This window comes from Triturus cristatus, chromosome 4_1, assembly GCF_964204655.1.
Source record: "Triturus cristatus chromosome 4_1, aTriCri1.1, whole genome shotgun sequence".
Classification (NCBI taxonomy): Eukaryota; Metazoa; Chordata; class Amphibia; order Caudata; family Salamandridae; genus Triturus; species Triturus cristatus.
Window position 1 is genome coordinate 296270292 of NC_140585.1, and position 15666 is coordinate 296285957.

Genomic DNA, 15666 nt, shown 5'->3' on the forward strand with positions numbered 1-15666 from the left:
TTCCCACCGTCTTATTCGCTGATGACACGCTTTTAATTTCCAAGACCCCGGTGGGACTCCAAAGCCTCCTAGATAACTTCCAGGCCTTCTGTATCATAAGAGGGCTTGTAATTAACACAGATAAGACTAAATATTTGGTGCTGAACCCCCCGAAAAAACGTGGGCGACCCCTAGTACTTAACCATGTATCATTAGAAAGGGTCACTGTATTTGACTATTTAGGTATACGTTTATCAGATACCATGCAGTGGTCCCCGCATCTTTCTAAAATGTTGCTTAGCCATAAGAGGGTCACAGGGACGCTCCTTAAGGAACAGCGCTCCTCCTTAATTAGACCGATTGCCCCCGTTATTGATCTCTATAAAGCAAAGGGAGTAAGCTCTGCCCTTTATGGGGCAGAGCTGTGGGGTACTTCTAATATAGATCAGCTGGTTAGGTCCGAAAATAAATTTCTAAGGGACATTATGCTTTTTCCCCAGAGTATCCCAATGGTACCCTTATTGCTCGACCTAGGTTGTCATACTATTAAAGATCTAGCAAAACTTCGGCCACTGCTCCTGTGGGCTCGTCTATGGCGAGTCCCGGAATTGGCACATTATGCGATGGGGTTATCAGAAGTTATGTCGATGGCAGGGTGGCATAAAATTAAATGGCTAAAAGACGTAAAATTTTTACTTGGTGAACCGGGCCTAAATGAAGCCTGGCTAAGCAGGTCTTCTCCTCCGAAGGCAACATTAAAGACCCTCTATTGGAGGTGGGTTGCAGTGAGAGCCAACTCTGGTTCAACTCCTGGTAGGTTAACGGAAGAATTTCTAAAGATAAAGGATGTGGCACTTCGGGAACCCTATTTAGACATTATCTGGAAACCCGTTGATAGGGCCTTGTATTTCAGATTTAGGGTGGGGGTCCTTCCAGTGCGTGCTCTTACTGCCCACTGGAAACCCCCTTCCCAAACATCATTATATTGTCCAATCTGTATAAACAAAGTAGAAACTGTGGCCCATATCCTGTTTGCCTGCCTGGCATATGTGTCTCCGCGGAAAAGTTGGTTAAAACCGATTTGTCGTTTGTTGGGTACTAGGCATCATAATGAGGCACTCCGTATCTTAATGTCGGATACACGACCCTTGTTTGTTTGTGGTCTCTCAAAGCTCCTATCATTGACTTGGTCCATTAGAACAAAAAGGCTTGAACAAAATGTTTAATATGTATTTTAAAGTTTATGGTCAAATTGTGATTAAATTCTGATTAATTAATCTAATCTTACGTAAATAGCTTTTTACACCAGTTTTTGTATATATGTGTAATGCAATTTTATATAATGTGATGCTTTTAAGATATGTTTATTATCGAATAAAGCCTTATTACTACTACTGTTTTACAATTCAAATCACCAAGAATGCTTAGGCTGGGGACCCTGGCTTCCAGTAATGACTTAGTGGAGGGGTGTCCGGGTTCCAATAATGATTCAGTGGGGGTCCCTAGGTTCCATTAGTGATTAAGAGATGCACAGAGGTCAAAGGTTAAGAACCACTGGCCTGTAGCACTTGCAGCATTGTGTGGTCTATTTTTTAGAATGTTAAAAGTGAAACTACAAATCCCAGGATGGAATATTTTGTTGGCTAAACCAAGCAGGTAGCAGCAGACAGGGTCTCAAACGATGTGGCTACTTGGCAGGTCTAGGATTATCTGGGTAGCTTAGAGGAAAAATTATTGGAAGACTTCAAATTTGAATGAGACAATTAGAGCCATCAATTAGAGTTCTGAAATGTATCAGGTGCATGCTTGAGTGGCTCATTTGAATTACCTAGAATCGGTATCCCAGAGAGAGCTCCTATGCAAGAAAACCTATATGTGTGCACGGTTTTAGGTGCACCTAGGAGTTATGACACTGAATGTGCATGTGTGTTTAGAGGCACTTTCCATCTATAATTATAGCCTGCAATCTGTGGTACAGAAGCGCAAAGAAAGGATTTCACTATGTAAGATCGTGTGGTATTGTATTTTGTGCATTGTGAGCTCATAAGCAATATACAATACAAAAGGAAGGTAACATACATATTATATTTAGAGGACATGGGAGTCCTTGACATACATTGTATACAGTGCTGAAAGTGCACAGAATTAGTAATTCACAGTGTGAGTAATAATGGTAGTGTCTGGAATCTGTCACTATCGTGTACAAGCTCTGCCAAGTACTATGCATCAGAGAATAGACTAACACATTTTGAAGCTGGTGTCCGCAATACTGCGTTAAAATCAATTGGTCACTCATATATAGCTCTCTGATATGCTTTTGGGATCATGAAGTGCTTGTATGAAGCGTGCACTGCACTGCTGCTTTGCCTGCTCAGCAATTTAGCCTGCTGGTGGGCCTGGAGGACTCGTCGTTATACTGACACGGTACACAGGATGCATTGTATCTTTCCTGTGCTCAAAACCGATTGTGCTCCCTCTGTCAGCCCCGTCTGGCCTCTTTGAGACACACATGTAGCTACTGAATCTTCTGGCTTGAGCGGAGCTGCTAATTGTGAGTCTGGGTATGTTTTTGTAGTCTCTGGCTGGTGAGGGCACCGCCGAGCACACAAAAGTAACGCTATGTGTGCTAGTCAAACAAAATATTTAAATATTTAGCAACACACCTTCCTGCCAGCCAAAGTAAGAGATCCTGGAACGAGTAGAGGACTGTTGTGTCTGCAGCACATCGCCCCCCCCCCCCCCCCCCACCTACCCAGCCTGGTCGAAGAACTTTAAGCCCAAGATGCCTCACAGCTACAGAGAAAGGGAGCTGTGAAGCGTCCCAATCATAAAGATGAGGCAATAATCACCCATGTGTCCAGTCTTGGTGATTCAGAGAGAAGTAGAAAAAGAAACTTCACAGAAGCAGGACAATACATTTGATGTTTGTAGGTTCATTTTTTTTTCTAAAGTTAAATGAAATTAGAATGAGAAGCTAGATTAGTTCACATAATTTTATCTATTGTAAAAGTCCAGTGGCAGCTGGTAGGCAACGGTGGGGGTAGGGGGTGTGGGGGTGGGGGAGGGGGCCGGTGGTTAAGAAAAAGAAAAATACAGAAAACGTACTTGCTGGTAGCATCGCCAGCCACCTGGACTCCATAAGCCAATGACAACGCTACTTTGCAGTGTTGGGATTGGTTCCCCTAAGCTGTGTAATGCAGCCTGGTGGGGAACATGCAAAGGGCTCATTACTTTTTGGCCAGCTCAGGACGGCCGGCCAAACAGTCATGGGCACCTTGAGTGTGCTCACCACTCCTCCGCCTGGCCCCTGATCTGGCCAGCCCCACCCGCACCTAGGAACGGCAAACTAAAATGATAATAACGTTCTGTTATTATCAGTTTATTTTTCCTCAGCACTGCTCTTAAAGCAGTGGGGCGACGCTCCTCCACCTGAGCAGAGGAGCCGCATCTGGAAAAGTCAATCAGAATCTTTACTTTTCATGCAGTGTGTTGTGTACTAATACTGTCCAACTGCCTAGCTCTATAGTCAATAGCACTTTACTTTCTAGGACCTGTAGTGGCACTTTTCCCACTGGAGAATTGCCTGTAAATCACATCAGGCCAATTCTAGTTTGCACAGCTGTATTAAATGCCTCAAGTCCAATTATATAGTGATGCATATCAGCACCATGTTCATATCATCACATACATTCCTCATTATCGTCAGTGACGATAAGTGTGTTTCTAAAGGAGCATTATGTCTTCCAGCCTGCAACTGCTAACTCTCAAGTAAACAAATGTTAGCTCCCCATTTATACACCGCTTATGTTCGGGGTGTGTGCACAACGGCGCAAGGCATAACTGCTTGTTTGTGCTCGCTACAGTGCCACTCAAAGGCACTGAAATGTCACACATGAGCGCACTGAAATGTCACACATATGTAATCTGAAACCATGGCAGCTATGGTGTGTGGTACCGAGACCGCCCAGGCGAGCTGTCAGACAACTTTAGTGCATTTTTGAAAATACAGTGCAGAAATTTTGAACACTAAAATAAGAGTGGAGAAATACGATATAAATAAAAGCATGCGACAAGTAGACAATTCTCAGTGTAGTTTCCGGCCATTGACCGAGGCAGGGCAGAGGAATGTTTGTATGTGTTAACGCTGCCTCTTTACCATCTCGGCTTTTCAGGATAGTCCCGCCCTTTCCTCTGCACACCTTCTCCTAACAGGTCCTCCGAATTCTCTCTGCCGTGGTATTGGTTCGGCTTTGCTTATTCAATTCCCTGACAGCCATTCACCGGCCTCGCCGTCGAAGAGGCTACTTTCACAAATCAGAAAGTTTGTGGGTGCGCGCGGCCGGGCGGGAGTGTTGTTCAGTCGATGTGCCGTACCGCATTGGAATCCGGGGTGAGGTTCGCATGACGGGCCGGGAGCGGAAGGGTGAGTCTATAAGGATCAAAGGGTTGTGGCCATTTTGATCGGATGGTGTTTGGTTCGTAGTGTATGAAGTTCTGCCCCTTTTCCGAGGTCTTGTTGGTTCGGTCTGTCAACTGCTCCGCCTGCGCTCGCGCCGGCTGTTCTGGCGCGCGTGACAGACAGCCGGGACAGTGACACGTCTAGGACGCAGGCTGTGAGTGTTGGAGGGTCTCCGCCGCCAGGGGCGACTCCAGGAGTCCTGCAGCAGAAGTGAGGCCGGCGCTGCGGTAAGAAAGCCTGTTTGGCGTTTTTGCGGGGAGTTAGCCTGCCACAGCGGTGCCTGTTTGCCGCGAGAGTTTGTTGCGTTTTTGAAACACTTGAGTCATTAACGATGCACAACTTGCACGATGCTCAGCGGTGCGTGTTTGCTGCTTTAATGAAGTAAGGTATGATTTGTGTTGTGCGCACGACTGTTTATTTCGTACACCGCTCACCGCGCTAAAGTGTTGCTGCTTTCTTAGCGACACATTTGTTTGATAGTTGGTTTTGAATAATGCCAGCGTGTGGCTCCCACGCACATTTGTCGTTTTTATCCGTGATATTTGACATTTCTTTCCTCTGAATTGTTAATTGTGTTGTGTGCTTTCGGTGCTGCTGTACGCAGACGTTTGGCTGGACGAACAGCACACTCGCCGTGTCTGTGTTGTCCTTTTGCCTCTTGTGCGGCACGCGATGCTACCCTTGGGTGAAATACTTTGAATGAGAGGGCATCACTGACACTTCACAGTAGGAAACGGGAAGTATGGTGGAGGATCTAGAGTTGTGGCCAGAGCTGTCGACTTTGGAACGGGAGCCAGGTTCTAATTCGGGAAAAAAGGTGACCTTGTGTAATGTAGCTGATGATCAGGTAAAGTGCTCCGATACCTGCGGGTCGAGCTCGCGCTATCTGAACCTGCAAAAACATGCGAATGGGTGCACCTCTGTTTATTTTCGTGTCGGGTTACGGCCATGGGAGCCAGGTTCACAAATGTATTGCTACGGGACAAAATACATTTCCCTATTTTGAATATAACTTGGTAAGAACTATAGTGAGTACTGGAATACACCAGGCGGTATCCACTTCTGAAATGTGTTAATTGTGATACATTTTAAGATCATTTCATGGCATTATTTTCATTGCCATATCTCTGCCTTGTCCTTCGCTCACACACACGCTCCACCCTGCTCCCTTTCCTCTTCTAATCGCACTGTGCCTCATCTGCTGCATGCCATCGCTAAACACTCATTTCCCACTCTGCCATTTCTGTTCACAAAGTGCCCCCGTTCATACACTACTGCCTCTATTCCCTGCTCCATCTGAAGACTCAATGCTGTCTCCACTCGCAACCGCTTCTGCTCACACACTGTCCTCACAGCTCCCTGACCCTTCTCACATGATACTACCCCTTCTCCTGTGCTCCCTTTCGTCTCTGATCAATCACTGCCCTCGCTGGTTCTTGACCGTTTAGTTCACACACTGCCCTGCCCCTCGCTTCATTAGCTCCAGGCTATATTTCAAAATCATTACAACCCGCATGGCATTTAGATGTGGGAAAAGTATTTTCCATACATAAATATCACACCATAATTCATAGAACCCGGATTTGTGGGATTTTCCAATAGCAAAGTGCACTTAAATGGAAATTCATTAAGGGTGACATATTTTCCAATGTTGTGAATATTAGTTATAGCCTGGGTTTGGATAATTTTAGCATGATCTACATACCCCCTACAAATAGATGAATACTCACAAACATGTAGGCTTGTATATATTTAGATTTCTTCAGCCGGTGGGCTTGCAACAAGGACATTAATTCAGTTTTGCTCTAGTGAGAGATACAAGTGACTTTCCTAGGTGGATGGGAATGGGAGACGCTCATCTCTAACAGAGGTGAAAGGTGAAGCGCTTTTCCCTGGGGAAACATATTCTCCCTATGGAAAAAGAACAATTGTTAAACCTTGAGAAGCAGGCGGATTTCAGGTGTTTTGTGCAGCTCATGTATTTTTTTGTGGTTCTTCCTGGCAGCAAGCTCATGGAGACTCACTCAAACAGCACTACTTTACAAACTGCCCACAGAATAGGCACTTTGTTTGCAGTCTGTGTCTTCAATTTGTGCCTATGGCAGGCAGAAACATATCAGCACGGTGTGATCGGAAAAAAAATTGTCGAGCCTTATCCACTTTTTCCTATTCTTTGTATACTGTCAATAAATCTTGCTGAGCTACTGACCTTGCTGTTCATGCCTTGCCTGTTACTGAAGCTCGTTGAAATATTTTCAGTATACTAAAATCAAATGCCTGATGGGAATGAAATAATGTACTTAAATGAAACTGAAAAGCAAGGTTTCAATTTAGTATTACATGTGGCTCAAGCAGTAACCAAATTGGTAACGGAGTGGACCACTTTGTAAAATTGAAAAACAGAACAACGAAGTGAATCTATGCCACAGGTGACTACTTAAGGTATTCCTGGCTTTTAGGCCAACAGCACTTTGATTGCTGTACCTTCGGTCCACATTTACAATGTTAAAAACACAAGTTCCGCAATTTGAAATACTGCTACATGTAAAGCCAGCACTGCCTGAATGCATCGCATCTCACAATAGGACACGTGATAACTTTGTTAAAAGTATTAAAAACAAGTTTCAGTTTGTGACTTTAGGCCTTTATTCTTGAAAGCAATCGAAGGTAATTATCGAAGTGGGAAAAGGGCATAGGTTTGAATTCCAGTGTAAGCCTTGCTAAAACATTACTTCCCAACGCACTGAGACGCTCTTGGGTTCTGACTACTGTTCTATAGCGCATCCTGCAGCTCCCACCGCTCATGTACTCACGCTGCAGAGAAGCAGCAACTGAACGGCTCCGAGCAGAATAAAACCATCATGTTTGAACTTCCGTTTCTTAGCAGCTGCCAAGCCTTTGTGCTTTCAACTGCTGCAATGTGAAGCTCCTCGGCTGAAATATTGATTGGGCCCCACAAAAGTTGGTGCCCATGATCAGGGCATGCACACATTTATCATTACACATGACCAGGTGACACTGGGCCTTTATTGGTGTTACACGAATGGGTGTATTTGTATGCATTTCTTGTTTTGGGCTGTTGTATAACCACCGTTTGCTTCTGTTCTGTATACTGCTGGAGTATGCTGTTCTGTTCGCGAGGGTTTACCTTCTCGTTGTGAGTTCTGATGTACATACTGCAGTTTTTCATGCAGACTCCATCTTTGTAAACAGCTTGATCTCACTCTTATGTTTTAGCATTTGCGCTTTTGGCATCGCAAGCTGTTTTGTATACCTGATTTGCGGTTTTGTCGATTTCTCCCTGCTCTAATGTATCACCCTTTTTTTTTTTTTTTAACTCTCCAGATTGCTAAATGTCATCCTACGACGACATAATAGATTTTGTGTGAATGGTAATAGATTTTCACTGCATATTTGTGGCTTGGTAAACGGTAGAGGAGCACCAAGCTTTGGTGCTATGAGCGTAAAAGAATCATTACTATAACACCATGGTTTGTAGTAGTATGAGTGGAGAAAGTGTTTGCGTTCATGCTGTTGGACATGTCTGCACACGTTAGTGACGCCTTGAATTGTGGTGCCAAGGTTTGTACCTGTGGAGTTACATGTTCAGTTGGGGCACCTAATTTGTTGTGTTGACATAGCATTTATATTTATTCCCCATGTTTACATGCTTTTCACTAAACTCATTTTCCTGCAAACCCACCAAGCCTGTCTGTGGACACCCCCTGATAAGACAGTGGTAGTACTCTAAGGAAAAAAACTCGCCACTCTGTCCCCAGCTTGGTCATCTGAACTTGGACCCGTCCTGTGCTGCTAAGTCAGGAACCTGGGAATCATTGTTGTCAACAAACCATCAATGTCTGATTACCTCTTCCTACTTCCACACCCACACGACCCTTATGATAATCTCCAGATGGTTTCCTTTCTACACCCAGGCACCCAACCAGATTATCATCCAGGCACTCATTAACAGCAGTCTAGTCTACAGAAACACACTGTATGTCTGATTCTCCACTCATCTCACCAAACTGCTCCACATCATTCAGAATGCAGCAGCTAGACGCGCTCAACCTCACTCCACTCACCCACACTTCCACTCACCTCAATGACCTCAGCTGGCTTCTCATGCACACTAGAGCACTGTTCAACATATACATACACATAAAGTACGGCAAAATCTAGACCCCTCTTACCTGAATATCCACAGCAGCTTCCACACCGCCTCTAGACACACCTGCTCAGACAACCTCATTCTTGTTGCTGTCCTGCATCTGAAGAGCCAGAGTCGGTGGTCCGCCCTTCTGGTGCCTGACTCCTAAATCCTGGAACAAACTCCAACCTTCATATTAGGGCTGCTAGCTCAGTCCTTAAATTAAGGAAGAAACTGAAAACCTGAATCTTCACGTAGGCCCCAACCAGGGCAGCTCCACCCACCCCCCCCCCCCCCTCCCCCTCCCCTTCTCACCAGTGCTAGGCTACCTTTCTGGGCGAGGTCCGTGATTTAAAAGTACACTTAACAAAACATAATTTAATTCCTCACTGTGTTTATCTCATCTTAATTGCTACTCACCTCTCATCTGGGTTGCAGCTGCCTATAATCTGACTCCATGCTCCTTTCACTCATCTCTACAACCTCACCTTTTTACTGCATCACATCTTACAATATCTAGCATATCATTCAGTTTGTGAGCTGACCCTTACATGAGAAAAGGTAAAGCAGCAACTTTATGTTCCCACCACTCTGGTGTGCTAAGTAAAAAGAACAAGCATTGAAAATACAATAGATCTCGCCCTCGTTTGTTAAAGCAATTCGGTTTGTAATTAGGTGGCTTTTTAGCTTTGCTTTTATAAGTGTTTTTCAAACTTTCATGTACATAACATGCATATGTATGCATATATGTATATGTATGCATGCATTTATATTTGTATATAAATAGATATGCAGATGTGTGTGTGTGTATATATATGTATTTGTGTGTGTGTGTATATGTATATGTATATATATATATATATGTGTGTATATATATATATATATATATATATATATATATATATATATATATATATATATATATATATATATATATATATATATATATATATATATAATCTACTGGCGGTCGCCAGTAGATAGTTATAGTTAGGACCGTGTTTCCATAGGAAATCTCAAAATTCTATTTTGAATAACTTTGGCGCCGGTTGACGAATCCTCGCGAAATTTTCAAAACTAATGGGGCGCTCCGCTCAGCTCCTACCCTGAAAGTCTCGGGGGGGTGGGGGGGGGGATTCGTCAAGCGGGGGCCGAGAAAAAAGGGGGGTCCCAAAACGCGTTTTCACCATGCATTTTCCCATAGGACCTTTAGTCGAAGGTACAGCCCGAACGGCTGAACAGAATTACTTGAAATTTGGCAGAGAGGTAGTCCTCAGGTCAGGGAAGTGCCTTTTGCATATATGGAGTCAATCTGTTCAGTATTTCCAGAGAAAATTGCATTTAAAAGCACATACATATCTATAGCCGCGCACCGTGCGCGCACCCTAACGTGCGCAAGCGTAATTCTGATTGGTTGTTACATGTCAGTCAACGTTCGAATCGGTCGAAATCAGGAAGTGTCGGCCGCCATTTTGTTTGTTTTCAGTGCGAGAGTGGAAAAGGAAGGTGGCGGACGTGAAAAGGGGGCAGGGTAGAGAGTTCCTGACCCCCTAGCCTTTGTCAGGGGGTCCCTGAAGGACCCCGAAGGCAGAAAAAAACATTTAAATTTTCTTTAAAAAAAATCGCGGGGGTGCGCGCACTGAGAAAAACCATTAAAATGTTTTTTTTTTTTTAATACGTAGTTTATTGAAAAATAAATATATAAAAAAAATAAAAATACATACATAACTTGGCATTTAAAAAAACATACAAATTCACTGAAAAAACCATAGGTTTCACACATGTTATAGTTAGGTGGATATTTCACTCGTAAAAAACCAATGAAATTCCCCTGTTATAGTTACTTCAGATAACTATAACTCGCGCGACCGCCACTCTATCACAAGGATTATGTCATCAGTGATGTCAAGAGTGATGCCACTGACCATGTCATGAGTGATGTAATATGTGACGTCATGAGCAGAGGATTGCGGGCGCGTAAGTTATAGTTATCTGAAGTAACTATAACGGGGGAATTTCATTGGTTTTTTACGAGTGAAATATCCACCTAACTAGAACATGTGTGAAACCTATGGTTTTTTAAGTGTATATATATATATATATATATATATATATATCGTAGAGAGGAGTTGGCCTAACGGCTAGGGCGCTCGAACTCTGACCTGGGAAACTGGGTTCAAGTCTTGAGAACAACGCTGAACATCCTGTGATTCTGGGCAAATCACTTAATCTCCCTGTGCCTTACAAAAAAAATGAATGTGTGGCCTCATGTACGTAACTGGTGCTATGTAAAGCGCTCTGATACCTGATTGGATTCCGGTCTAGTTCGCGCTATATAAAACTCTGCAAATAAATAAATAAAAGAGGTAGAGGGGTAGAGCTGGAGAGTGAGGAGAGAGAGAGTAGTAGATTTTTAATTTAAAAGTATGTAATTGCAAAATACGGCAAAACTAGTTTCTAGAATGGCTGCATTATAGAAAAATAAAAAGCGAGAGTCAAGTAAGGTTTATTTGATTTAAGATACACAATAAATATCAAGAAAAAAGGTTTAGGATGCAATAAACAAACCCAGCTTAAGGTACTTCATGCTTGCAGCCTCATCACCTGATGCAGAACAATGCTGTTGGGAAATCATTTATTTGCTACGAGCTTAGACTAGGGTTTTCAAATCATGTGACATTTTGGATTAATGCAAAAAATAAAAAGGAGAAATTATGTGCAGGTGGTAGATATGATGGTTAGAAAAAATCTTCATGAATAGGAGTTTTATGCTCCGACGTAAACGACCAGGTCAAATATGTTATTTAAAATACAATATAAAACATAATTAACTTTGTAAACAATGTACATTTTTTGTAAATACATAAACTGTTATTGACAAAAGTAACAACTTTTGCCACAAATTGTAAACTCCAAAATGTCAAAAGATACAAATATATTGTTCTGGAATCTAATAGAAGAGGTTTCTGCAGATTGAATTGGTTGCGTTTGCACAGGGATGGTATATTTATTTTAGTTAACGTATATACGACTGGTGAATGTATGTGATATGAAGATCAGTAGAAATCCTATAGCCATACATCTCAGACATAACCTGCTGAGTAATATCTACATTTACATGCCTGTCTCTAGCACTTTGCAGCTGATGACAAACTTAGAAGATTGTAACAGTTTGTGGTAGAATTTAGAAATGACCCCTTTGAGATCCTTTACCAAGTGTTTGCACTGAGATGATTTCCACAGCACGATTTTGAAAAACGTTTATTCATGTGTATATACTGCACACAGACAAGTAAATATAGCTTACAAGGTCACTGTGTGAGTAGGTCTAGCTTTAGTGTGATGTGTGTAACTGCGCTGAATAAATTAACATAACATAACATGTAGTGGTGTGGGCTGAAGAGAAGTGACAACAGAGGACCTTGTGCTGAAAACGCACTGTAACAATCACTGTACGTGCGCTACACGTCCTCGTATTCAGACGTGGCCTGAACATTCTTGTCGTTTTTGTGCGAGCTCTTCCTTCCTTGTTGTGGAAAACGAGGGTTTCACAGTTAGCTGCTTATAAATGGCATTCGGTTAATTTAAACCTTGGTTGCACGCACTTGCTCTAGAAAAATTACCACTAGAAACACAACTGCATACGTGTATTTCCAAACAAAATTATGTCTAGTGCTGAAACACACAGTACCTCTTGAGTGGAAAATGTTAGCGCAGGGCATTACTCTGTCATGGTACTGTCCGCGAGCCCAAGATTTATACTTGAACTCCGATACTTACTGTCTTCCGACACGAAAATGCACATTTAAGGTGCACACAAGCGATATATTACCTGGATAACGCTCCCTCTTGGAGCAAGGAGCGGCAATGCAGCGCTAATGTGCTCTCATTTCATTCACTAATGTAAGTACGAGCGACTAATGGATGGGTTATTGCCACGACGACACATCAATCTCAACTAAAGTCCAGAAAAGGAGTTTGGGATCTGCTTTTAAACATACATTGAAATCAGTGTGGTGAAATTGCAGCACGCAAAATAAATGTAGCATGCACCCTGCTGTGTTTTAGTAATATTTCTGTCAGGGGTGTCCTCTGAAGCTCAGTGACTGTATATTAGCAATCTGGACTTGTTTCCTGCAGACCAGGAGTGAAGCAATTCCAAAATCCATCCAAGACGTGAAATCTTAGTAGAAAATTGAAAGCTGCAAGTCAAGCAAAGACAACGGAAAGTACATTTACATGCTCTCCGGCTAGCTGAGGATGTTTTATAAATGCGTGACGCTGAGCTGTGGGCAGCCAGGTAATGAATAAAAGTTATTAAACTTACGGCGCGACTGTCGTCTATCCAGAGTAAGGTCCACTAACATGCCTGGCGCTGAGTCGGTGATAACGCTTGGTCGAGGGAAGCCTCCTCCTTCCCGGGGCTTTAATCCCCCTTTGTCTGAGTGTCTGGGTTCATGGTGCTGAGGGCTTTGGGGCCCTACGCCCACGGCGTGCTGAATGTAAATAAAGCACAATGTCCTGCCTGCAGTAGGACAAACTCAAGAAAGAAAATAGTACCTAGAAGAAGTCTAAAATTCACACTACCATGTGCAGGTCTAATGCATAACCGGTTAGGGCAAAGCCACTCCTACACGGCTGGGGGCTGCTTGCTGGTAAATTGGGGTCACTATTATTTCAGTGCCCGGGCCAATTTTCTGAACCATCTCGACCCTACAGACTTCACCCTTCTTCGAGTCTCAAAAGGCTGAAATGTATGACCATGATGAACCTGGCTACTATGCTGTTATCACTGCATTTCAGTCATACGGGAAGAGATTCGGTGAGTAGTTTGTTAGGTTTTATATTTTACCCACCCCATGAATTAAAACGAATGAAGAAAAAAACCGAAATCACACAGTAATGTTGTATAATGCTAAAAACGAAAACCTATCTGCCGCAGGGGAACTTGGAAATAAAAGGCTGTTTCCATTTCGTTTCGTGTTAAAGACCATCCCCTATCCAATTCACCCCCCCCACCCTCCCGCCCTCCCTTCTCCTCGCAAGCCGAGTTCCTCCCCGTCGAGCTGCTGAGATCAGCGCCATTTGTTTTCACGTGTCGTATTGGCTTTAGGTGGCACATTTCCTGGAAGGACATTATGTTTTTAAAAAGGCGACCGTTTCCAAGCTGTAGCGGCGTCACAGCTGAATGTAAACACAAGGTCAGGGCGGTAGGCTGTGCTTGTTTGTTTTGACCAGAGAGCTGAGTGTCTGTGCATTCCGGACGCTTGTCAACATACCCAGCAGAAAAAGTTCACGAGACGAGGGGAGGGGCAGGAAGGGTTGAGAAGGGATAGGAATGGAGCGTTGGGCTTGATGAGAAAAGTGGAGCGGGAAATAAAGTGAGCGGGGTGCCTAAAGCGGGCGCCGCGCTTATTAAAGTAAAAAAGCATAAGGTGCGGGTGGCGGACGACACAGAGGGCAGGTAGCGGCGGGAGGACGAGGGGGGTTGGTGGTATAAGGGGAGAAATGAACTCTCCCACCATCACCACATTTAAAAAAAAAAAAAGTGCAACAAGCAAAGAATAAACCTACTGTGTCACGCCGCCGGTAAGAGATCCAATCCCGCAGGGCGTGGATAAAAGACAGGGTGGCAACAATTAGGGATTGACATGCCTTCAGTGTAATCATTGCACTGCCTTTGGCATAATTCGTGACACAAAACGATGCGCACAAATCAAAACTTAAGGCGGAGCGGACACGAGGCTTCTGGAATCGTATCGATTCCAAGAAGCCTCGTAAGACGAGAGCAGCGCATGCGCTGCTTACGTCAGGCCGAGACCTAAAAATAAGAACTTAATTTTCTAAATGGATGGACAACAAAATATGGCTGTAGTTTATGGACTGGGAAGGTACAACAATCACTGTATGGAAATCTTATTTCTCTACAGATTTAACTAATTGTAGAATTGCCCAGTACCACTTAGCATATTTATGCATTCAGCATTGAGTACAATTAGTCCTAAGTCACTTCTCCTCCCATCTACAAATGCTGGTCCAGTGGTGCTAAGTCTGATGTTCTGTTACAAAAAGTAGTGTCAGCCTCTTGTTAGACTTCCTGCTAGTTTTCAACTATGCAGTAATTACTGAGAAGTACCCAATTCCCCAAATCTCCCCCCCCCCCCATTTCCTGTTGGAAACAATTAAATGTAACATTCTTTGATAATCAGTTTAAAAATTAAACCTTTTCTTCTAAGACCTATAGTGCCTGAGAAGTAAAATTGAGTTTTTTTTGTTTTGTTTTTTTAAAGTTTTTTTCCCCTATGCAGTTGAAGCTGGTTGAAATTTTTTGCTGGGTGCTACAATAAAGGTGTAGCTTCACTTTATCAACAAAGGGAATTTTAAATGGGATCATCTTGTCTGTTGTGCTGGTCTATCCTGTTGCATTGGCGACGTTCCCTGGCCTTTAAACTTTTTTTTTTTTGCACGCTGTTCGTAACATGGAGGTCATTTAAGCAACTTTTGTTTCAAATCAGTTAGATGATTTAAGCAGTCACACTTGCGAAGGCGAGGTTAGGCGTACAGAGGTATTCTCCTTATGGCAGTTGTTAAAAATTCACTTGGTTGAGTAGAAATGCTGTTTAGTTTTGCAAAGGGTTATATGAAAATCTGACATGATTCATCAGGCCCTTCCCCATGATTTGAACCTTGTCCTGTAAAAGTGAGTTTTCTAAACTGAAATTAAATTGTTGTGCTTCCAACATCTTGAACAAACACATGGAGCCGAGTGAAAGGGTTCAGTGTTAAGTGACTTAAAAAATGTAGAAATATGTTGTAACGCAGGAGACCCATGGAAGGGCTAGCCACATCCTCTCTTCAGCCCAACTGCCACCTCACACTCCTCTTAAGTTGTGTCTTGCTCAGCAAACATTCTGAGATTCAAACAGACAGAAACCGGAATGCGCCAAAATATTAATGGTGAAGATAAAAATTACATATATTTCCTCCTTTCAGACATAACAAAATTAATGAAGGCATAACCATGCACATTGCAAAAATAGTATTTCCACTTCTCTGGAGGTCCACATGTCCATCTGAG

General features: G+C 43.1%; 1 protein-coding gene across 32 annotated transcripts in view; it reads left to right on the forward strand.

Annotated features, from left to right (window-relative positions):
• Positions 1-15666, forward strand: part of MICAL3 (microtubule associated monooxygenase, calponin and LIM domain containing 3) — a 1875796-nt gene that overhangs the window by 180759 nt on the left and 1679371 nt on the right. For 3 of the 32 annotated variants that reach the window (XM_085652130.1, XM_085652153.1, XM_085652159.1), the window contains exon 1: positions 4553-4665. The exons of 27 other annotated variants lie outside the window; for them this stretch is intronic. The gene's annotated coding sequence lies outside the window, so the exon portion shown is untranslated. Of the gene's footprint in view, positions 1-4279; positions 4403-4552; positions 4666-15666 lie in introns of those variants that run through there. 2 more of the 32 variants (XM_085652131.1, XM_085652154.1) reach the window with 1 other exon arrangement.